This window comes from Serinus canaria, chromosome 4A, assembly GCF_022539315.1.
Source record: "Serinus canaria isolate serCan28SL12 chromosome 4A, serCan2020, whole genome shotgun sequence".
Taxonomy (NCBI): Eukaryota; Metazoa; Chordata; class Aves; order Passeriformes; family Fringillidae; genus Serinus; species Serinus canaria.
Window position 1 is genome coordinate 3,116,080 of NC_066318.1, and position 26,386 is coordinate 3,142,465.

Consider the following 26,386-nt stretch of genomic DNA (forward strand, 5'->3'; position numbering starts at 1 on the left):
AACCTGGGTAAAACCCCAGGTCCTGCACATTCTGCTCCACTCCAAAATCCAGGGCTTTGCTGAACAAACAGGAGCAACACCAGGATGGGAGATATAAAATAATGAATGTAATAAAAAAAACAACAAGGTGAAAGACAGAAGCTTTCTGTTCCTGGCAACCAGCCTAGAGTAACCTCATCTCTTCATTAAAAACTACAATTTTCGAGTACATGTCAAAATTCTGCTTGAAAATGAAGGAAATTTAATGAATGCAAGAAGAATTCTGGCTTATTTTCTGGTTTTCCTGTGTACATTTGCCAATGGTTTTCTTAAAACAAACAAATGGAAAAAAAAATCCCTGAGAAATTGAATTTGTGACTTTAAACCCTTTCCTAGTGCAGTGAGAATGGCACTTTCTAGATAACACTTCTTCCTAGTACACACAGTTAATGTGCTGCTCCTGAGTGAGAGCTGTTTATCTCTTCAGTGCAATCAGTAAACAAACACTTGCACATGCTCATTTAGAGCATTTTAATAATGTTCTCTGTTTACTCAACTCAGAAAGGGTCATCTGGGTTCAAGCTTAACTCCTCTTCCCTCCAGCCTTGAAAAATGAGGGAAAAGCTATTTGTTTTGCTCTTACTAAATGTTCAAGAAATTATTACTGAAGAACACCTCTCAGGCTCAATAAATGGAAAATGCAGAATGAAATCAGTTTCTTTCCTCAGTGGGATTATTTATTGCCTCTGATCCAAAGCAGGGCCATCACAGAGTGGGGCTGTCTGTGCTCACCTTCCAGAACTACCCTTAGAGCTGCAGTTTCTGTGGATGTGAAATTGAGATTTCTCCTGAGGAAAAAGTGTCACTTCCAAAAGTCACCATGCCACCAGAGGAAATGATGCACCAGAAGAAATATTTTCTACTTTTAACACAGCTGTTCCTCCAGTGAAAAGGGCTGAGGGGATAAAGGAACAAAGCCACCAACTCAGCTCATCTTCTCCCCATCCACCTGCAGCTCTGAAAAGAGACTGATGGCATTAAAAACACCCCTGAAGGTCTCTCAGAGCTCTGCACTGCAGGGGGGACTCCAGCAATGACAGAATGTTTGCCCTTGAAGTGCAAACTCACTCCTGCCTCCCCCCGGGCTCTGCAGAGGAGCTGGAGGAGCAAATGAAGGGCAGGGGGACCTGTGGGGACATTCACCCTGCTAAAGAGGGGTTGTGCAGTAACCCACAGCTGGGCAGGGCTGGCAGGCTCCCTTTGCTCAGGCTCTCCTTCAGAGGCCCCTGCACAAGCAGAGCATTGGCCATGACACCCCTCAGAACTGGGCAGAGTGAGGAATTTGGACGGGGTGCTGCTGCCCCAAACCACTGCAGGGTTGTGCTCTGGAGACAGGAGGAAAAGATTTCTGTAGGATCATGCACTGCAAATTGCAGGACTGATTTAACCAGAACATTAATGCACAAAACAGATAAAGATAAATTAAGTAGAATATCATGTAGAGTGCTTGTGTAATTACAAGTTCAGATGGCAGGAGCTGATAGGAAGTCCCTAGTCACACACTATTTCTGACTGGATTTTTCAGTAGTGAGTTAACTCAGATTCTGTTAAACAAAAAAATAAAAGTCCTTTTGTTTTTTGTTTTTTTTTTTCCTAGTAATATTCAGGAATGTGAATGAGATCCTAGTATTTGTAGTGTTTGGGATGTGTTTGTAAGAACACTTACAAAACGTGAATTATGTTTGAATGATTCCACCTGCACAAATGACTGAAAAAGGGAGTCATAAATGGAAATCATGCTTTAGTGAAGTAATTGAAGTTTGCTTCCCAATAACCACCTTCAAACACAAAGTTTGTGATCCAACAATTCATTGCAAAGAATTGTTTTTTTTAACTTTGTTGGAATGTCTTCCAGGTACACTCTACTTTATGGAGATAGAAGATGTGAAAAAGAAGCAAGCCCTGTAGCCAAAAAAATCTTAATAGGTCAGGGTAATACAAATTTTATGGTAAGTTATGTTCATGTCTTCAAAACACCTAAAGTTATTTTGAAATGTTATTAAAACCTCTGCTCAAAAATACACTTTAAAGATTCACAGTCTGACAAACAGCAAAAAAGTATTGCTGAGAATAACCTTTAATTCCAAAGGGAATTTCAAACTGTGCAAAAGAAACCAAGTCTTTAATAGTTATTTGTTAATAATTATGCCCAGGCTTGTGAGGGATTTTAATGGCATGATTTAATGTAAACTATTTCTGCCACATAGGTATTTCCAAAGAATTCATCCAGGATTCTTGGCCACTCTCTTTTAATTGAAAAGATTATAAAACTGCTTCTGAAGTACAACTGGAAACTGTTCAATGTAACTGAACAGGCCACGTATTTCCTTTTCCAGCTCATGTCTCTAACAAAGATGGGATTGCTGCAGTGCCTGGTACCTTGAATACCCCAGAGGGGAATTCTGCACTACAGCACCAAAGTGAACCAAAGTTTCCATGCATGTGTGTGAAGGACAGAGGAAGAGTAAAATAAGCATGTAAACCCTTGGACATCAAGGAGTTAACTTTACTTTACTTGACCTCACCTTTTTTTTTTTTTTAATTTTAGCCAAGTTATTCCTCCAGTGGTTTAAAGAAATTAAATACAATTTATGGAGCAAAACAAAATAAAACATAGAGCAACCAGAGTTCTCTGGAAATCAGATATTCACCATCCCCCCCCATCCCTCTATGGCTTTGCTGTTCAGGATACAGAAAGCTCTTGAAATATAATCCACATAAACTGATAAGAACTGGTGAGTTCCATTCTGAAAGTTCAATACCAAATTATAAATAAAACTCTGAGGCAGATGCAACTCATCTTCTCTGAATGTAAAGTGAGATAGATAAACATTGGTAAATGTTATGTGTTTCAAAACACACAAAGTTTAATCAAATTAAAGCTCTGTTTCACATTCTTTGGCTTTTCTTCCAAGGAAATGTTCCTATTCTAACTAGCTGTATATTTATTTTAATATACAACACTGCAAAATATCATCTTACTTCTGTTATTTGCCTGAAGGAAATTCATTTCAAATACGAAACTTTTACACAATATTTACTGTTCAAGTATTGCAGCTTTTATTAAATGGGGCCAGACAGGATGCCAAGGGATTTAAAGAGAGAATTAATAACAACATTGCTAATTTAGGCTTATGCACTTCTTTATTGCAAAAGAAAGAATGAGGATAGGAAACCAGGGATAATCCAATTGATACTAAACATTTTGAACCTATTAACTGCATTTGAACGAAACATTGTTTAAAAGGCTACATAGCTAAAATAACATACATAATCCATCAGAGATAGCAGAGAGCATTTATCTTTTCCTTTTGAGTTAGTGTAAATTTGCAATAACAGTGCACAAACCCACCTTCCTTAGCTCCACGTGATCTACAGTGATTTAGTGAGATCACAAATGAAAGAACAGCTGTAATTCATAGAAGCTCAAACCCCAGATTTCAATTTAAAAGTCTCACAGGGTAAAAACACAAACAAAAGCAGGGCCATGGGATAATTGAGGCTGAAAGGGACCTGAGGAAATCATCCAGTCCAGCCTCGTGCTCAAGGCAGGGCCATGGTTGGATCCAGCTGCTCAGAGCTTCACCCAGTCCTGGTCTGAAACCTCCAAGAAGGGAGAGGGCAAAACCTCTCCTGGTCACTGCTCCTCTCCTTAAATCCACTCAGAGATACAAGGACTGCAATGCAGAGATCCAGAATTCCTGAATTCAGAATTTCTGGAACTCTAAATTTCTGAAGTAAGATACATATATAATACAAATGTATCTTCTAATAATATATAATTCATTTCTACAATCAGGGTAAGAAACCAGTTGGGTTTCCTTTCCCAATTAAATGCAGTCATCTGCCACTACAAAGCTCTGTACAGAAAAGGTGAAGAGAAACCCCAAGTTATTGGAAATCCATACCATTAAGGTCTGTCTTTCTCAGCAGACAGGGTGGATACACTAATTTTAATTCAAGATGCACATTCTGAACTCAATACAAACTCTATTGACTCTAGGCAATGACCATGCTGACTTATTCTTGTAGGATTATCTGTAATATTCATCAATGTAGTGTCTGACTGGTTTATAAATAGTTAATTCATCCTCAGATCACTCCTCAGAATTACCGGCCATAAAATCCTCAAATATCTTAGACAAAACCCCTTAAAAGTGGTGATTCCTAACTCCCTATGGAAGCTAAACAGAATACAGTAATTAAAATTCCCCCCTTTTATTCTGTCCAAGGCTTTTCTTGTGATGAAAACATGGCTAAATTCCTCCAAGAACTTAAGCCCAACCCTCTACAGCAGAGCCACTGCCATCAAAAGTCTTCAGTGTGAATTCTTAGAGATGGAAATCTATCAGAGTGTCAGGGAACCTTCACAGCAAATGGAGCTACAGTTTTAAACCAGCACATATGCACTGCTTAATTAGTGTTAACACTAATTGTACAGCTGTTCTCTGCTATTTATAACAGCAAATATATAGCATAACCTAATGCAAAAACACACCAAAGAATGCAAATATCCTTGCATTAAATAATGTCATGGTAGCTGCCATCACAGGTCTGTACAGTGCTGAAGAGAGCATGGAGGTAACTTTGTGTTACAATTCTTTATGGAAAAGATAAATTTTATGTATTGAAACCCAGAAGTGTGAGTTTTATGAGAAAGCTGCATAAATCTAACTACAATAGATGACAATGAACTATATAAGTTGTTAATGGTTCAGATAAGCATTAGCTAGGTCACGTTTGAAGCATCAATGAAGGCAGAAAAGGCACTCCAAGCTAAGACACCTCTGCTTAGAAAGTTTAGCATGAGCTGCTCTGAACTTATTTTTCCAAAGTTTGGATGCAAAATAGGATTACCTGTTGTAGTCTTGGAAAAAAAAATCTGTAATTTAAGGCCTCCAATCTGTAAAATCTTAATTCCTACACTGGTTCAAAGGATCTGGTTTTATTTTGTGAAAGGCAGGTTGCTCCCATCCTGTATAAAACACCCTGTCCATCCCATTCATAGTTAAAATACTTTGAAAATCTCCAGCTCTCCAATGAAAATCGGTGGATGTCCAGTCCAAAGAACAACTTCACCTTTTCTAAATTTGAGTTGTAACTGTTTCTCAAAGCTTCTCCAAATCCTTTGGTGCTCGGGGTGGTTTCTGTCACTGCCCTCCCTGCCCTGTCCCACAGCACAAACACATTATTACTTTTACAACTCCATTCTTTCACCATTTACAGGACCCCACTGACTTTTCTGCCACGAGAAAAAACACAAACTTTTCTTCACTACAAGTCTTTCAGAATAAGAATAATTCTCCAACAGTAAGAAGCCCACTCAAATGGGGAATATTGAGGAGGATAAAACTATCCTCACCTTGCTGCTCCGTGGAGAGGCCAAGTTACAGCAGAAATATCACTTTTTACACAGAGGGATCACTGACCTTTCAAAGATCTGCACACTCTCTCATTTTTCCTTCTCTTGATTAAATGGCAGGAAGGCAATTTAATAAGAACATAAAAAAAAAAAAAAAAAGTCATATTAATGCATTAAAGCTCATAAAAATGCAGTGAAAGCAGGTAATCCCCTGCTATGATGTAGGGAGAAAAGCCAGAGCCAAGCCAAACAAATAAATACCCAGCACCAAACAGACCAGCTTCTACCCAGCAACTGATCATTCCAAATACTGCAGAAAATTTAAAAAGTAAAAGTATAAAAAGTTAGGCAACACTGTGGTCACCATCACAGGGACTGCAGGGTCCCTTTTTGTAGAGTCATTTTGTGATCTTCAGACCAAGAATTTTCCCAGCTGTATATTTGGTTCCCCATGCTAAGAAATTCTGCAGATATTCCCATAATCAAAGACATCATCACTGAAATGACCAACAGCAATCACAAACCTTTTCTCTCACATTGTCCTCATTCCACAGCCTCACTTTGGCTATTTTTTTCCTAATGAGACTGCAAACAACTCAGTTAAAACTGATCTGTCCTTCCAGCATCCCATCCCAAAGTGTCTGCTTCTGGGGTCTCAAGAAAAAATTCAAAATTTCAGCATGATCAGCTGTTTTCCATTACAAATGTAATTTTGCTCAGTGTTTACTTTCCTTCCAAAAGTTTCAGTGACAAATTTGAAGCAAGTTAAAACAGAGAACACAAATGAAGACATTCAGTGAAGACTGGTAGCTTTTTTCCTTTAAAACTTTCTAGAAATAACCCGTGTCGGTTTTGACCATATCAGCGTGAATGACCGCACAAGAAATTTGTATTTCTATGAAAACACAAAATGTAAGTCCTTTCCTTTTCCTGATTAAAATGTTTCAGGCAGCAGTTTTTACAAGCATAAACTTTCTTTGATGATCTTCCAGTCTGCCACCACGTACAGATGGCAAGTTATAATGGGGGGGATCAAATACTAATTTGAGACATTTCCAGCTCAGATCATGAATCAAAGTGCTGGCACTCTATAACGAGAGATCAATAATGTTTTTGTAGAAAGACCCTATAGAATTCTATAAATAATGAGTGTTTAGTGGGATGTGCAAGCAGCAGAGAACAAATTACATTTTCTCCAGGGGGGTCTTTAAAACCCCTCCTCAAATGTGATAAATGTAGCGTGATGGAAAAGACTGCAAATGTGAAAATGCTGTGCAGCATAATGTGCTGGGAAATTAGAATCCAGAGCATTCGCTTTCTTCTGTCAAATGGTTAAGCAACCATTGCATCAAGACCTTTTCTCTTTTACAGTAGCAGTGGGTCACAGCCAGCATTTCTCAAGGTTTTACAGATGGCAGCAAAACAAAATAATGTCTTTATTCCCAAAGGATCAGGATAGTTAACACACTTGGAGTTTGTTGTAATGCACTGCACATAAAACACATAAATATCTACACCAACTCGTTACACCTTTCTCCAGGGTAATGAGGCAATGGTCTTCAGCTAAGGCACCATCTGGGAGTCCCAGAAATAGCTTCAACTACTGAGCTGCACTTCCTGCTCTTGGCAGGAGGGAGGGCACAGCACAGGCCCTGGGCCAGCTGGCAGCTGCACCTCCAACACCGGGGACAGATCCTGGACACCTCCAGCACCATGGACAGAGCCTGGACACCTCCAACACCATGGACAGAGCCTGGACCCCTCCAGCACCATGGACAGAGCCTGGACACCTCCAGCACCATGGACAGATCCTGGACCCTCCACACCGGGACAGATCCTGGACCCCTCCAGCACCATGGACAGAGCCTGGACCCCTCCAGCACCATGGACAGAGCCTGGTCCCCTCCAGCACCATGGACAGAGCCTGGACACCTCCAGCACCATGGACAGAGCCTGGACCCCTCCAGCACCATGGACAGAGCCTGGACCCCTCCAGCACCATGGACAGAGCCTGGTCCCCTCCAGCACCATGGACAGAGCCTGGAAATCCTCCTGGCTTCTAATCCATGGGTTTCTGCCACCCCTGCAGTTGGGAGGTGTTTGAGGTGACCATACAGAAACTGCAAAACTCATCCTCCCTTCTACCTTGTAAACTTCACCTCCCTTTTCTTTAACAAAACAACCAAGCCTCCACCTTGCTCTGGTCCCTCTCCTCTCCTCTCACTAATCCAGCAAAGCAGGAGACAGAAAGAACAGAACACTACCATGAACACTATCAAAAGCCTGAGAGAATACCCAGGTATTACCCTGAATTAGAAAACAAAGTTTAAGCCTCCAACCTGGGAAGCAATTCCTGGTTTAGGGATTTTTTTTAGTGTTTCCCATATAGACATCCCAAAATACCAGTAAAAATCACTTGTAACTCTTAGATCTTGGTCTTGGTCCCAAAAACTCATGTATTCAAGCAGGAAAAGAACATGTGGGAAAGCAAAAAATCTTTTCTACCATTTCAACATTTAATTCAAAACCTGCCAGTTTTAAATCTAAGAATTTCCTCTTATCTACTCTCCCTTTCTCTAGAAATGGAAGTGTCTGTAGAAAGGGACAGGTCACAGGCAGGTCCTGCCTGAGATCTCTGTGTGCTCTGCCTCTCCCTCTCTGACTCCAGGAGCCTCTGCCCCCTGTGCAGGAGCAATCCTGCCCTCATTACCCAGTCCTGTTAGCTGTGCACAAATTAACAGCAGATCACTGACCTCCAGGACAACCTTCACAAATTCACATTTTCAGATGGCAATGGGAAAGAGCCTGATGCTCTCTTGGAGCAGGATTTTATCAGAGAGAGCTTCAGGGGGTTCTGTGGGATGTGCAGGCTCCCTGGAGTTCCTCTGCAGGGATGTGCTGTCAGTCCAGCCTGCAGGGTCTCAGTTTCAAATACTCAAGGAGGTTCAGAGTAAGTAATGGGTGCCTTTCTATGCCACCATAAATCTAGGCAAATAACAAATAAAAATAATGCTCTGCTTCACAGAGGTGAAGTTCTTTATACTCTTCTAATCAGTTGTAACTCAGAAAAATATGAATGCAAAGACCAACTCTATGTCTAATGCCTCCAGAAGATTTAAGTGGGGAAAAGAACAGTGGTAACCACTAAACAAGATTTACCTGCTTGCTGCATGGCAATGTTATTTAATGCACATCTGTGTTTAGAAGCAGAGGAACACAGCATCCTTTCCCTGACTCTGTCAAGGTCACTGGAGCCATTCTGCTCAGACAGGAGTGGCCCACAGTCCCACAGTTAGTTTTAAATTATTGCAAAGCATCGATGCTAATTCATCTAAATGAACACCTATTCATTTTGATTTATTTCTGGAAGGGACTTAGTCAACTTGGAGGCTACAGCAAGTCAATAAATTTCATCAGCAGTTATAATCTCTTGGCATGGACTGAAAAGAAAAGATGAGGTGACAAAACAGAGTCAGTAATGTGAAGGTGTTACAAATCTACCCATCCCTACCTGCCTCAAACAGGACACACATGCTCAGCTTAGCAGTTATCAATTTTGGGATCTTTGCTTTGCTGGGCAGAGGAACTCGTGGGACCTTCTCCTCTCCCTCCATTTCTGAAAATGCAGCAAGCCAGATGCAAAATTCAGGGAGTTAATGAATTTTAAAATCAACTAACTCTAGAATCAGTGATTTATATCTACAGCTCTCTATGTGTATTTACACAGGAAGGTAGAAATATATCTAAGCACATACACTTAGCCATGAAAATATTTAAATGAATTGTTTTAGTTTGTTTTTATTGAGCCCCAAGCTTTGCTCTTTTCTTATACAAGAAATAAATTTTACACAATAAAAAAAAAAACATTTACTTGGGACTATCTGTCCACATGTTGGCAAATGCAACATTTTTATTTTTCCTTTTTTATTTTGTTTTAACAATTGCTGATTGCCAGTCCCAGGACTTCCACTCTAAAATACTGTTATTGTGAGTGGCCATGAGCTGAACACTCTGGTTACTTTTCAGAGGATTTTTGCTCATCCTCAGCAAAACAGGAAACCACATTTGTTTAGTGGGAAAGGAGGAGTAAAGGCCATAAGAAAGCAGGAGGGGGGTGTCTCTGTTAATGCTGCTATTACCAGAACAGTACTCAAAAGAATTTGGGGAATTCATTTCATTATGTCCTGAATAATTTAGTTTAGAACATGCTCACAGACACACTTGCACAGAAAAAAATACCCTTACAGATTTTATAACAGAAGCAACGTGAAGTAAATAATGCACAGGACATTCTTATCATTGCTGTTCCATCGATTTTGAGATTTGGTATTTATTTTATCTTTCTGAGCCTGCAGGACAGAACAACTCAGGAAAGGGCAGAACGGAAATTAAAGTTATGCTGATGGGCAATAAAATCCTGTGTGGGAGACTAAAATTCTGTTATTCCACACAGCAAAAATGTTGTTTAACTTCAACAACAACAACAGCCCTTGCATAACTGATCTCTTCAATATAATTCAGGTCTAAAAGGCCTTCACACTCTGTCCTCACTATAAGGGTCAGATCCTTTGACAGCTTAGAGCACTTTGCAGCTAAAAATCACTTTAATCACTTTTTAATCACTTTGTACCATTAAGTACCTTTGTATTTCTAACCAACAGCAACCAAATTAAGAAACAGAAAAGAAAAAAAAACTATATTGAAAAACACATTACTGAGATTGCTAATTCACTGGATCTGTTCCAAGTTACTAAGGTTGACAAATTGCAAATAAATGAAGGTTTACAAAATTTTGTAAACATCAGAAGCTGCTGAACTCAGCACACAAATCTGGAATTGCACCTCCACCTGCCCCAGAGATATTTTATCAATTAAAAATATGAAACAAAAATATAAAGACATTTTAGTATGTGGAAGGAATAGATGTACAACATGCACGTGGCATCCAGAAGAGTTAATATACAGTAACTGTTATATTTAGACATTAAAAAATTATCTGCTTGGAACAGGTAACTAACCCAGTAATTATACATACATATTCAGGATGGACATTTGGCTTTTAAGTTAATTAACCAGCAAAAAAAATTAACCTGGGGTGTCAGCAGGAAATATATTTTAAGAAATCTTGATGTGTTAGAACCACAAAGCAGAGCAGTCTGCTCCAAGGCTCTGATCAATTTCATTTCTTAATCACTGTCTCACCCATTCACTCCATGATTCAGAGCCCTAATGCATCCATCCCAGGTGCAGCTGGGAAAGTGCTGGGTGCTGGAATGTTGGGGTGCTAGCTCTGGAGGAGCTGGGGCGTGTTTATTGGGAAGGTTTGTGGTGAATAACTCACTGAGCAGTTCATCTGCTCTGGTTGGGATGGGCAGAGCTCCCTGGGCCCTCCCTGCTCAGGTTCAGCTGGATACTCCATTGCAGATGGGACACTCCAGGGAACTCCTCCAGCACTGGAGCTCTTTCTGAACACACTCAGACTCACTGAGCATCATCTCCAAAGCTCCTGAAGTCAAAGTTGTCATCAGTCTATGAATCAGCTCCTGCAACCCATCAACATCCATTTTCTCTGAGTCTCTCCACTCTCTCCCTGCAGTCACTGTGGGACACTTCCCTTCCTCCCATCTGCTGGATAAAGCATAAACTGGATCAATTCTGAGCACACGAACATCTCCACTCTGCAAATCCACTGCAAGTCCTTTGTTTTTCCTGTCTGTGTTTGGGGAAAGCCAGCTGAGACGGATCTGACAGGCTCCTCCTTTTCCAAACGGGTGAGGATTTGAAATGTGGATGTGAAACCAGGAGATCAGATGTGCCAATGAAGTAGAACAGGTTCATTAGACCCTCAAAGCTGCTAAAAGTGACATTTCCTTCTAGTCCCCAAATTCTCCTGCAGTTTATCACAATCACCTTCTCCTCTCCTCTCTCCCTGCTGACATTCAGAATTCTTCAAATCACATGGACTCTATTTTGGGTTCTCAAAAAAGAGTTTTACAAAACTCATGCCAAGGAAAGACTTGGTGCTGAGAAGGGGCTTTTCCATGGTTTATCAAGGATAAATTTGGATGCAGGTCATGATCATGATCTTTTCTTTATTTGCCCCAGGAGTGGGAGATAAAAGACTTGTACCTCATACAAGCACCCCCTCATACACTAAAAAATAGTTTAAGCTTTTGTAAGATCCTTTTTCTAAAATTATTTCTTTAAAACCTAACTTCTAAAGACAAAAGTAGGATATGTTTATGATTTATACAGAGTACTTTTCATAGAGATTGCAAATAAAGGCTGGAAATTTTCCTGATTTGCTCATTTCAGCAAATGGAGATCCAGATAAATTGTGAATTAGGAATTCTAAGACTCTAATCTTCCTACAAAATTTTTTGATCTCCCAAAGGGGAAGCAACTAAAAGCTTGAAGCAATTTGAAAATTAAGACAGATAAATGTAGTTAATGAAGTCTGGAAAAAAAATATATTTTAATTACTACATTTTATGTTTTGCCATTCATTAATCATGTCAACTAAGTGAACCAAATGACTTTTTTATTGGATATTAAAATACTCCTTTTTGCTCACACAGGTCCATTGCAGGTGATTATTTAGTTCCAAAGAATTTAGTGAACAGCCTCTAAGACACAGATGAATGATGTGAACACCTTCAGTATTTTTCCTTCAGAAAGCAATGAGGATTCCTCTGGAATCTGGCTGCTCCTGGGGGTTTTGCAGAATGTGCTGCCCAGGTTTAAAACCTTTGATCTGCCAGCCCTGCAGTACTGCCATTGTAAACAGAAGTCACTGAAATTTAAGCAGATTTTTGCATCCAGTCCTGCTCAGTCCCTTTTGCCCTTTCAAAGGCCTCGTGTACAGACAGGCTCCTGTGTGGGACCAGCTCTGAAAATCCCCCCTGGGGGAAGGAGAAGGCAGCAATAAAAGCTGAGCAGTTTTATTTCACTTTCACTGGGGATTTTCCAAGGGAGAACAAGGGCCAGAACCCACCAGCCCCTTCCCTGTCCACATCACCCTCCAAAGCAAAGACTGAAAGGCAAACTCGTGGCCAGAGGCTACTCAGCCATCATTCATCCCACCAAGCCCTGTCACACCTGCCACTTGGAGCACTTAAATTGAAAATTTCATCTTTCAACAGATTCCTTATTGAAGCTACAGTGACAGATCTGGATTCTGCACCCCTCCTGCCTCTGGCTCAGGGCTGTTTGGGTTATTTTAGGGAAGGCACCACGTTGCAGCTTGAGATGACAATTCTATAACCCTGAAATGCACATTAAAGCACAGGAGCCCCCCTGTTTATCACAGGTGTTTGGTGTGTGCTCCCCACTCCCACAGGCAGGGCCAGGGACAGCTCCAGAGACAGCAGCAGGGCTTCTCCCACCTGCTCACCTCTCAGTGCTTTTCCTGTTATTCCCTGGATCCCTCTTATTGCACACAAGCAAAGCTCTCCAGAAATCAAGGGGCTGAATCATTCCCTGCACAACCAACTCTGACACAGAGCAAATCCTTCTGCCCATATAACAGTGGGCAGCAATAGGTCAGGCTGAGGTGAAAGCTCAATATTCCATTGTAATAAAATAATGCCAATCCTTAGTGTGGCCTTCCATCTCAGAGAATTCTAGAAGCAATTATTAATCTTCATACTTGGCTATGAACCTGCTTGGACTAAGTGAATAAATTCAGTATTTCTTTCTTTTTGCATTTCAATGCCTTAGAATTGACTCCAAAATGGTATTAGTCTGGTGGAGAAGCAGAGACTGTAAACTAATAATGGGTGTTATTTCTACAGATATTTTGGGTCTTGAAGGTTTTAAGGCAACACTACTGGAAGACCAGAGAAACCCTAAGTTATAAACACTGTCCTGTGTAGGTTTTACCTGTCACACAAGTTTTGATATTAAAGACGGAATTATGAGAAAGCTAATCATGAAAATACCAGCATGGAAAATAGCTCAGTAACCCAGTAAAGAAGGGAAATAAAAATCCTGCAAAATCAAATTCTTATTTGTAGCTTTAAAAATGTATATAAATTATTTTTATTATTCAAGAACTAGAAGATAGGTAGGAATAATAAATGGCAACTGCTGTTTGTATGAGATTTCAAAGCTAATTCCACATTTTGAGAATAAAGAATTGAATTTTCTCTAAATGCTAGAACAAGCAACAGAAGTTTAATTTCCTTGAAACAGACAGACACACAAACCCCAAGCATTATATTTCAAAGAATTTTAATTAAATCCATATAACAAAAAAGAAATGTTTCACATCTTAATTGAAAAATCACCAGCTAGAGAACCGAGCCAGTGAAGCTGTCTGGCAAGCCCAGAGATATAATTGAAGAAAAGAATAGATGAGAATATTTCAGATGGTCTCACTAGTCAGCAACCAGTGTAAATACTGCAATCCAAACAAGGTCTGAGTGATTAAGAGAAGAACTGATTTCCACTCCATTGCTGCTTTGCTTTGGGAATCATACCTCATCCTGAGTGACCACCCAAGCCCCTGACAGCCTCCAGGAGGCTCGGGGCTGGCACAAGCAGTGCCCAGCAGGGCAGCCCACCCTGATGTGGGGTGAGCAGGGATTCACCCCCACTCTGCAGCTTTTACCTGCAGTAGAGCCCCCCACCTTCCCAAGGGTCCCTGGAGAGCCCATGGAAAAGTCTCGGAGTTTCTGCTGGTCAGGATGACCCCAAGATGGGTTAAAGTCTCTTTTCCCAGCCTGGCACTCCAAGAGGGAGTCAGAGCTCTTCAGCTGTGATTTTCAAGGCTGTTTAGCTTCTCTTATCTAACCCATTCTTTCTCTGGCCTGCTGAGGCTCGTTCAGCAGGTCAGTCAGGGGCACACTGCCCACCCTTGGGCTGGTGCCAACATTGCACACTAAAAACCACGTGCACTTTATTTACAGTTATTTCCCTATACCTATCACCTGTGATAGACAGTCTGTCTCTACTCTAAACCAACCCAGAAGTGCCACCATCACATGGGGGCTAGGAGGGAGAAAGAAGGACAAGGCACCACCCAAATTCCTCCATCTTGGGACCCCAAACATCCATTTTAAAAGCCTTAAAATTCTACATTTTCACTCTGTGATAAATTCACTATCCTTCTCCTTAAACTCTTTTGTCTTGTAATTCTCCATGTAAAGGCTGGTAATTGTTTTTCCCAGGGTGGAGGGCACAAGTGTTTGTGACTGTGCCAAGGTCCCAAGTCCTCCAGGGCAGCCAGAGGAATGTCCTGGGTTCTGACAGAAATCAGGGGAAGGGCTGGTGTCAGTGCAGCTCCACCCAGCCCAGGGAAGGGCTGAGCTGGACCCTGTGCTGGGAAGTGGAGCGGGGGAAGTTTTAAGGCTCAGCCTGGAAAGGGGCCAAGGCCAGATGGAAATCTCAGCTGTCACCATCAGAGGACATCCCGACCTTCCCAGCACAACCCTCTGTACTACTGACACAAGTTTATCACACCTATTCTTTTTAATTTTAAATAATTTTATTTTATATTCCTTTTTTGTTATTGCCTTGTCTTTGTTCAGTTCTACTTTTAATTAGAGGAGTCCAGCAGAGATGGCCCCAAGGTAATGTTGGTAATCCAGGCTTAAATTTCTAAGGGATTTGTTGAAGAGAAGCTTGGATAAACCTCAAGGAACCTTTGATAAGGCTTTGTTCTTTTAAATTACTTTGTTTCAAGACAATGTTTTCAGAAAGGACAATTTGTGCTGAATTTGTTTGTGGATGAGACTTTTCTTGTGGAGTTTTAATGGCACAGCTCATAAAATATTTTTACATGGTCTATTTAACCCTCTGAAACTATAAACAGCTCTGATATTATCATACATGCTGAATGCTGACAATGTTGCCCACCAGAGAAGCAAACAGAAATAGCTCTTATATAACTAAACATAGTCATAATACTTTTTTTTTGTACATTTCAAGTTCTTTGAATGCTGCTGAAGATATATGCAGGAAGAAAATTTTAAACAATTCCAGTGTAGCACATGAAATAAAGAACAGAAAAGAAATGTGACCAAAAAATCAGAAAAAAATTTCTTCTACTAGAAATAACGGAGTAATAGCTAAACCTGATTTAGATCTGAACAGATTAAATATCTGAAATTTAATAATATTTAATATCTGATAAATAGAGGTACTGAAGTACCTCTAAATCCCACAGTCTACATTCAGCTACATGTGAAATTATAAGATCATTCCTAGAGGTGAGGGATTTCTCCTTACTTCTTGTCCTCTTTGCACCTCACGGGCTCCATTGTACATGAAATTAAATGACAGCGTGGCAGTCCTGATGTGCTGCCAGACCCAGAGCCTGGAGTGGCATCAGTTGAACAGCCCAGCCACAAAAAATCTTCATGAGACTGAAATGCCAGCCCCAGACTAAGAACCCAACCAGTTTATTTCCTTTTGCTTGCCTAGGGGATGTTTGGAGGGTTCTGCTTTCAAAGCAAGCCCTGATATCTCCAGGGTGAGCACTGACCTTGCCCACCCTGGAGCCACATCCCTTGGATGAAGAACTTCCCAAAAAAGCTGTCAAGGCAATTATGCAGATGTGGGAGGAGGGATCCCTGCATGGAAATCAGAGACTTGCATGGGACATTTTCATGGGGAAAGCAGAAAACAGACTGGGAGCTTTCATGGAAAGGTGATGGCAGCTGAGCTGAACTCTGCAAATCTTGTGCAGGGTGGAAGAGTGGGTAGGACTGTCTGTTCTCTCCCCTTTAGTACAGAACTGAGAAGGATTCAGAAGGTGGCAGCACCTGCTTGGATCCAAAAAGTAATTAAAATAAAAAGCTGGGGGTGGGGAAAGAAGGGGAGCTTGTCCCACAAGAGCTCTGGTACTTCTGTGCTGAAGGATGCTGTGGGTGCTGCAGTTCCACACGTTCAAAAGCCAAACTCTGCTTTACATAAAGTAATTAAATAAAGAAATTATCTGAAGTTCAAAGTTAGTGAGGTGGAATCAGCTGTAAGATGGTTGCTCTCAGCTGGATCGATCATGTGCTTGCCCTGCCTCCCTTTTCTCTAGAATCTTCTGTCCATTTCAGTGGCAGGATACTGAACAAGGTGACCTAGGGTGACATTCCTGTATTTTCAGGTTTACTTCAAATCTTCTCATATGAATTACTCCTCTAACTTGAGTAGGATTTCATCACATTTTTAACACATAAAATCTGCAATTATACTCCAACCACAGGGAACTCAAGCCTTGAAAATACCACACAGGGACAAGTTCCAGACTAGGCTCCAGCACTGGGCTGACGCACTGGTAAAACAAAGCAAAACTCGTCCGAATCCATAAAATATTTCCTACATTCTGCCACCAATGGTCATTTAATTTCTATCAGTTTTCACTAAAATTGTTTTAAGCTGCACTAAGACTCCTTAGAAAATTATCATTCATTCACTCAAAATTTTAGAAATCACTGAGCACACAAGGAATGTTTTTAATAATCAGACCCTTGGGTTCTGTCAAAAATATGAGGAAAGCAAAATTGATCTCTAACTTCATTACTTGAGACCTGAAAAGTTGTCATAATTCATTAGAAATGACAGAAAATAGATTTCCTGTTTAGAAATTCATTATTTGCTGGTCACTGGTGTCAATATATTTATCTGATGCCAGAACATCTGCATGTGGATTTGCTGTGTCTCCCTTTCCAGGTGTAAAGAAACACAAATCAAAATTCTCCCCATGCCCTGCTAGCTCACAGATGGAAATGAAGAGAATGATTTTGAAAACCCACTGGGTCAAAGGAAAAAAAAGATAATTTATCTACATTACCATGTCCTGTCTGTGCTGCCCCACAGCCAGCACAGAACAGCGTGTTACTAATTGAGTACCAGCTAAACCTTCCCGTGGTTGTGAGAGGAGGAGAGGGAAAAGCACTTTGGATGAGTTTAAAAGCACAACTCATATGTTCCCTTGTTTTTTAGCATTTTGTCACCTTCCTTCTACACAATCTTGTATTTCCACCTCACCTGGATAAGAAGCTGCATGCTCAAGTATCTGACCTGATCTCTTGCAGTCATGTTTGTGCCAACAAATTTAATTTATTTTTTCGAAGGCATTGCAAGGTTTGAAGCAAACAATCATCCCCCACCTCCTGACAAGGAAAAGGGAAGGGAGCTGGGTGCAAAACCCTCTGTTAGCATAGAATTAACACTTTGTAAACTGAAACCCACCTTGCATCCATTTGAATGTGCCTGGTGGAAAAAGGGTGAGGACAGACATCAGATTCTGTCCCTGACCAGCGCTATCTACTACAGTCATCACGAGGCATTGAGCTGGGATCAGACTGGGTTGTGTTTACTGCAAGGTTAATTTTTTATTCAATATTAGTTTCATAATTTCCCCTCTTCCTTTCCTTCCTATATGAACACACCTATTGGCATTTAAACAACATAATATGTTACTTTATAGCATTTCTACCTTAAAAAAAGCCAAATGAAGGAGTTGCAAGCTGAGAGAGTAACATTCTGCAGAGGGCACCCTCGGTACAGTCAGAGCCCATCACCTTCTCCCACTGCATCCCTCCTCCATAGCTGTAACTCCATGATATCACATTTACAACTGTCAGGAATGCACAATAGCAAAAGGCTTTCCCTGATGGCAGCAGAACAATGTCTGAGGTAGACCTGAGAAAGAACAAAGTATGCCTACACAGAGAGCAGGCAGTTTGCTTTTCAGAGATCAGAAATGCTTTCTGGCTTAATAACTGATCATGAATTAATTTGCTGTCAAGAACTATATACTCATAATAAAGACAGTGCCTATCTGCTATTATTATTATTATTATTCCATTTTCTCCTGTATTGTTCCTTTGAAGGCTTTTACTTGTTCAGAGATACAGAGAAAATTCTCCATGAAGTGAAAGGATTGCAAGCAAACATGGTTACAGCAGCACATATCTGATATGGCATAATATTGAGACTTTTCACTGTTTTAACATTGAATTCTCATAAACAAGGCAGGAGATACTGTCTTCATCAGAGGTGTGAAGAAAGGCTCATTTAAATATCATCAAAGATCACATTCTCCCTCCATTTTACTGCTCAAACTGTTCATACCCCATGCTCTGTGCTTTCTGCTGACACAGCTGCTTCTTGGCCAACTCTACTGCTAGTATGACCTGCTCTCTTTTATTTTTTTATTTTTTTTCTCCTGCCTCCTTCAGAACCATTTCTGGGCAGTTTCACAAGAATTTTGATTGCTGTTGTAAAGTTTATATCACTGCCATCTGACAGCTCTTTGCTGGCCTTGGTGGAGTGAGTTGATGGTCTCAGTTAATTCCCTAACAGGCAGGTGTTCACAAGTTCAAACATCACCTCTGCTGGCACAAGGACTCCCAGCCAACAAAAACAAAAGTACAGGCTCAGCACTGGGTGAAATCCATGCTTAAAGGGACACACACTTGGAAGTGCTCTTGGAAGGAAAGCTGAGCTCTGCTGATGGATGGAAAATTAACAGAAAATGAACTCTGGTAAAATGTCCCATAACAAAAGATCTAAATAATGCCAGTGGATAATTTATCTTGGTGTAGAGAAGCCAGAATTACAAAGCATGCTGGAGACCAAGCTGTGCTGATGGAGTTATCTCCATATCCTTGTCAATACCTTTATCAATATCCATGCAATAAGACTGCCTGTGAGCTGGGGAGAGGAACAGAGACAGAAGAACCAGAACCTGAATACTCAATGTTGGGAACTTGCTTGCTGCCCTAAAACAAAAAACCAAACTCTTCAGTTTAAATTAAAATATCTTCTATAACAAAGCAATTCACACAATTTTCCTTTGGGAAAACAATAAATTTTTAGGTAAATTCAAGGAGTTCACTGTGATAGGGCAGTTTAAAGATGGACACATCAGAATCATTTACCATTAGAAAACTTTCTAACCAGCAAACTTGTGGGGAGTATTGGATAAGTCATTTAAGAACATTGCAATCTGAATATGTGAATCCAGTTCAAATCTGACCTCTCCTCCAGAAGTGGCCAGGAGCAGAGTTTAACATCCCTGTAAAACTCCCAGGAGGGTGAACTCAGGTGACAGCAGAACTTCCTCAGGAGAGCCAACCACGACCATTGTATCCCTGATTCCATCTCACTGGAGAATGAAAGCAGCTTCTCACTGACTGCAGAGCATTCTTCTGACAGTAAATACTGCCACTTAATTTTATTTCCAGTGTATTTTTCTCAGACTCAAGGAAAATTGCTCGCTCTTTGTTGATTAAATTGTGTCAGCAAGTGTTTTAATTTATGTGTTTTAGACAGCAAAGCAGAATAATTTCCATTCTTGGGCAAGGATAATCATAATTAAAAACACATTAGCTGATTATACCAAACATCCATCCTAAAAAAAATACTTTCTATCATGATGTATAAATTATTATAATTTGTTGACTAACACATTTTGAAATGATACAACTTTACAAGCTGATGGATGGCTTTTGGTAATGCCCAGCTACACAGGTCCTGGAGGAACCTGGTGTGGTGGCAAATGTTCCTGCCCAGGGCAGGGGGTTGGAATGAGATTGATTTTCATGTCCCTTCCAACCCAAACCATTCTGTGATTCTATGGAGAAGCTTCTAAAATAGACTGAAATATTTTGAAGCTCAGGTGATGTTTTGTTCATCCAAGGATGGATGAATTTCCTCTGAAGCAGACTTGGTAGTTCCTATTTCTATGTGGTAAAAATACCTCAGTGCTATAATGAGATTAATACTTCCTTGCAGATCTACTCATCTGAGCTCATGTTCAGGTTTCTGACATGCTCCACAAGCAATCATATCCCATACAGGGTGAATTGCTGAAACAGGTATTCATTTTACTGAGCTCCACTATAATTTCTTAGTCTTACATGATGCCTCAAGAAGTTTCACACGTTCTGAAAAGAAAGCTAAAAGGGAATAATTTGCATATATTACTTAAGTTGCACACACTGTAAATATTGATCTGCTGATGGAGAAGAAAAAGTGAGGGTTTTTTTAAATTAACCTTTGTATTTCTATAGTTTTTGAGACTATCTTTCAGGTTAAACTTGGTGAAGAGATCCCAGCTCTGCTCACCCCTGAAGGCCATTTGACACTGCAGCCCATGACATTCAGGGTGTATTATGGCAATTTACAGATGATGGAAACTCTGCACTTGACTCTTTTGGAGTTATTACCAATTCAGCACACACTGTTCAAACCTCAGCTGCTGCCTGTGGTATGCAGAGAGTGAAGCTGCATTTCACAGCTCCGACCCATTATTTCAGCCAACTCCCACTGACTCTCAAGGATGATGCACAGATACTCTTGGGAAATGTTTTGGGTAACTTTCAAGCCTTTCCTCCCCTCAGAAGTGAGAAGCTGTAATTTATCCAACATGTGAGAACAAAAAGAAATAAACAACTCTTCATCCCACCTTCACACCAGCCCCCACTCTCCATTTGGGAAAGGTTCTGGTAAAGAACTGCAAACCTCAGTAAGAAGGGATAAGCACAAAGAGAGAAGGGCTCTCATCTTCCTGGCATCCCTGATGCCTGAATTGAGGTGAGATTCTGTTCCCCTCATCCCTTTTAAGCACCTCAGTTCCACACCAGGGCTGGGCAGCACTTGCTGGGTTTATTTTCAATTTTGTTCAAAATGCAGTGTCTCTGCTGAAAATGTCCAATGTGCTATTTCACATTACAGCAGAACAAAACACTTTCTTCTACCAGGGAATACTGTGGGGCCCAATTTTTCATTGCTTGGATTTCTATTTTTAAGGTTTTTCCACCCAAACAAATGCTTTTGCTCTGACAGCATTTAATAACAAGTTTGACCTTGGAGTGTGGAAGTTTAAATGATTTCAGAGAACGCTGCAGCAGAAAATCAGGGGCCAGGGATTCTTTTCCTTATTTGAATTTTATTATTTTGGGAGAAGGGGGAATCCCTTGCTTCACAGCAGAAATTACTTTTGAGCCACAGCGTGAAGACTTTTTTGCATGAGCGCGTGAAGAGCCACAACTTTCCCTGCTTCCTGCACTTGATACAGAACTGTCACCCCAGCCAAAGCAACTGGGCTGCTTCCCCCTGGGAATGTCCCTGGAAATACAGGAGAGAGGGCTCAGAACTCTTCAGTGTGTGCTGGGAAAGGAATCCTGCCATTATCCTAGAGCCAGGACACCTTGGGCATCGTCCCTCCCTGGCAGCCCCGGGGGCTGGCACAGCTTGCTGGGGCTCCTTGAATTTTCCTGTTCCTGTCCAGCATTCCCTTCCTCATTATCAAACCCCATTCCCAAGAAAGCTTTTCTATCTACAAGCTTTACCTATCAGGACTGCAGTTTGCTGTATTTCAGGTGTGGATTAAACATTTACAAATCTTGATATCTGAAGCACCAAATATGCAGGTATTTAATACAGATGATTGAACTCCCCAATATAAGTGATCCTCTTCACATTTTTGGGAATTTTTTTTTCATTTCTCTATTTCCTATAAACACCCCACAAACCCTGAGGAACATTAGAGACACACAGAGTAACTACTCTATTTTAATGCTAAGCAAGAATGAAAATTATCTTTTGTTGCTGAACAGAAGAAAGGTCCTGCGGTGAAAAAAAATATTGTCTGAATTATTACATAATTCAAAGATTAAATTACCTTTGGCTAGAGCTGTATCAGTCTTTTTTCTCCTTAAAATAATAATATCCTGAGTACAGCCATGTAGGTACAACAGTGGGACATGGCTCCTGACAGTCTAATCATTGGTTCATCTAACGATGCTCACGGGGAGCCAAAATGCTGCTGCTCAATCTCTGCCCTGCCCTATTCTAAAAAGCCACCAGGTGAGCTCTTCCAGTGCTAATGGCAATGGCAAACACAGACAGAATTTACAGTCAACAGATCTGCACAGAAAAGCAGCGCTGCAGCAGCAATATTGATTGCAGCAGGCAAAAAGGAAAAAAAAAATCAGATGTACTCAGCATTCCCCTTTACACAAAGCCTCTCATGCAATGTGGAACAATGTTACATTTCATGGATATTCATCCTCCTGATAAAACTCCCTCTAAATCTATGTGTTATTAATTTGCTGCACTGATCTACAACAATTTGAATCCATATAACATGTTCACTCTAATAACTGCTACACAAAGGACATTGATCTCCATAGAAGATCCCTGGTTTGTTTGTTTTTTTTTCCACAAGCGTACACAGATTCTGCAGAAAATTCTATTTCCATCATGGAAACTCATAAATAGGAGAAAAAGAGAGGAGAAAAATGCAAGCAAAACCAGAGGCAAATCAAGTAACTTCATCTGTTTGTTTTCTCTCTTGGAAAATAAAGGTGATGAAAGAAATTATAACCCTCTCATTGTTCATAAATCATCTCCAACCTCAATAATTGTGATTTACATTCAGAGTTGCAGTTTAACTGTCATTTACGGGTGTCATGGGTAAAAAAATCAAATTTATAATGATGATCACCAGGGATTTCCACTTCTAAAAAAAGTATTGTTTAAAAAAAAATCAGAGGCTTGTGCATTAAAAAAATGACAAAGAAGTCCTAGACTAAAAAAAAGGTATCAAAAACATTGCATTAAAAAAAAGTAAATTAAGACAGTTGTTGCACAACACATTAGACTTCACAGCTGACAATTATCAGCCCTTCTTGGAGACTCAAAAACAAGTGCAAAAGGGCATTTTTAGCACAGATTTCCACACCCAGTCCCTTCCTCATGTTTCTGTGGAGTTTGTTGTGTTTTTACAAGGTTTGTTCTCTGGAGCAGCACCTTCCCCAGGACAGCCAGAGCACATCCCCTCTGACAGTTATGGCACTTCTCATGAACAAGCCTTTCATCAAGCAAGTATTGCTGTCTGCCACAGGGATAATTTATTCTTTATGTATAATTGATTTGTGCCTGCACTTAAAAATGTCTTTCGAAATCCATATTCTAACTGATATTGCCATATAATAAAAAGCAACACTTTTAATTTAAAGTTAATTATTTTCCATTATTCGACATTAGTAGACAAGGCAAGAACTCCAGCTTAGTGCCAGAACATAAAAGAAGTTATTCTGAACTTATAATGCATGGGTTTAACAGCTTAATGTCAAGAAGCAATGCTGTAAATTAAAAACTGAGTAAAAGGATTATGGTATCTCATATTTAGAAATTTCACATGACTACAGATAATTAAGGCAAGTGAAACATTTTTGCTGCATTGTCCTGAAATCTGCAATTATAGAGGAAGCGTTTTTGTAGCAATGGCGCAACAATCTGTAATAACACTTGGTGGACAGAACATCCCTGTGGCACCTGAGGCTTGCTGCAATCCCCTGCTGCATTTCTCAAGGGTTGGAGGAGGCATTCCTGTTTCTATTTCTTGCTTCCTTTTGTCATCACTCCAAGACAGCTTCACCCACCTCATCTAAACCCCAGCTGGAGCTGGGAGCTCACAGGTGGGGCACAGAAAGGGAGCCTCCAACACTGCAGCTATGCAAAGGTGCTACTTCTGAGCCCTCTTTAAAGTGATTCTGTCAGAAATAGAAACCACACGTGGGCAACACACAGTTCCCTGCAGCTACTTCAGATTTGAAGAACAAGAAACACTTCATAAGCCACGTGAGATAATTTTAGTGCTGACTTCCTGCAAACATAAAAGTTCTCAAAATGAACCAAACACCTGGAAATGAGAATTATCTCGTTCTGGAAGAATCTATCCTCCAAAGAAAAATCATCCTCACAGTAGGCTAGAGCTCACTAATATATTACTAAATTTGAGAGATGGAGAATTGCATTCCCTTATGGAGATGTTGGAAGGAATTTAGAGGACAGATTTTCCATGTTTGTGTGCTCCTTATGCCTCAGATTATGGGTATTCAAAAATCTCTGTCGAGAAAGTCCCCTCAGGGAAGAGCTCTTCCTGGAAAGCTCCCATCAGAGAACACAACCAGAATTAATCCACAATCTGCATTTTTGTGTATTTGGATGTGCACTGACCATTTTTTTTTCTTTATCAGCTTGGACATTATTGGCTTTTATAGCTGGCCATTTTTTGAAGTCCAAACCCCCCTAACATCCCCATCCCCTCCAAGAACTGTTCTGTTCTTCCCTTCAGCTTGTTGCCAGGAACTCCCTGAACGGGAGAGAAAAACTCATTCCACTGACCTAATGATGTGAGAGCCCCTTGCTGGACTGGGACATGCCCAGCCACAAACCTTGTCTCAGTTAGATGGAGGAACTGCCCCAGCCTGTTTGCTCCCTTCTGGAACATTCCACTGCACCTCAGTGTGCTCCCAGAATCCCAAACATTTATTATGTTTTTATGATATATTATTATTTATTATGCCCACACCCCTCACTGCTGGCTCTGATCTGCTTTGGGTGCCTGACTGGAGAGCTCTCAGGGATATTTAAAGAAAGCAGCTCACATTTACCACTGCCAAAGCAGAAGCCTGCAAGTCCACGAGCCCCACGACATCAATCTCTCCATTTGTGACATATGGTTGCTTTTTTTTTTTTGACAGAATGTGTTGGGATTTTGCAGTCAGTCAATCGATTCTCCCCTCACAGATTGCAATCGTTTCATACTCTCACATTCCACATCCAATATTCCACTGATTAAACAGCCAGCTACCAAAGGTTTTAAATCTTATTTTGAGAGTACTCACACACACACACATACAGTGGAACAGACCACTGGCAATATGCTTGTGGAACTCTCAATCACATTAATTAACACCAAACAAGCAGCACAGCTCCATGCCCACAGAATCCATGGTGTCCCTGCCTACAGACAGCTGAACCATCACATCCAAATTCCTTCAGCAGGCACAGGAAATTCTCAAAATAATTGCCCTTTAGTCATTACAGCACTACTTTTATTTTAATAGATGCTGGTGTGTGATGGAGAACATAGAAGCAAATTTTATTTCTGAAATGTCTGTATCAATAAAGGTACCTAATTAAGGTATTCATTAAAATATACAAAGTTAACTTAACAGGAAAAAATCTACAAAATATTATTACATTTCCCCAATAAACTAATTTATTTGGGTATAACGCAAATTCTAATAGGATGATATTGTTAACCAGTTCAATTTCAAAATGTCTTCTCCTGTTTATTCTTATTATGTTACTAAGCAGAGTAGCAATTGACCTAATTTATGTTATTAAATAACATTTCTCAATCTGTTTAAAAAGGGGCAGTGGCCGACTGCTGCCCATAGGTCCTGAGCATGCTGCCATTTCAAAATTCCAGGAGAGTTCAAACTTGCACCAATCTCACCTACCAGCATTCAAAACTATGCACAATTTATGACCCAAATCAGTAATTTCAACTGCAATTATACAGTTTGGGAGGTTCCTATCTATAGTGCCTTGTGAACAGGGACAGGGACTGCAGACATTGCAGTTGGGGATGGAGAGCTCTGCCCAGAGCAGGGAGACAAAACAATTCCTGCTCCAGCTGGGCACCAAGGACAAATGATCCCAATCCCAGCCCAGGAGCACAAACCCCGTGGGCTGGAGAGAGAAAAACAAGGGTGGGAGTGCCTGGGCTAAAGCTGGGCTGGGACAATGAACTGCAAGGTGGGAATGGAGCAGAGCTGATCCCAGGGAGAGACCCCGTGCCCGGCCGGGCATTTTGGGGCCGTTTTGGGTCATCTTGGGTGCAGCCCTGGCTGGGCTCTGCTGCTGCCCAAGGTGGGTCCATGGAGGAGATCCTTAAATAAATCCCTGCTTTATTCTGGGACTCTGCCCAGCCTCTGCTCCAGAGCAGCCCTGACAAGGCATCACTGCCAGCTGCTTTATCTGCATTTTAACCTTGTCTGAGCACTCCGAGTTCAACACCGAGAGCCCAAGAAAGGACATGCAAACACTTGTAATCCCTGCAAACTGTGCAAAATAACTCCTGACCACGGCTCTGCTCCCTGGCAGTGTTAATTATCACCTCTGAGCCTTCCCTTCTCCCCCTGTTGGTGCTGGCATCTCCTCCCACCCCTTCACCCCTGT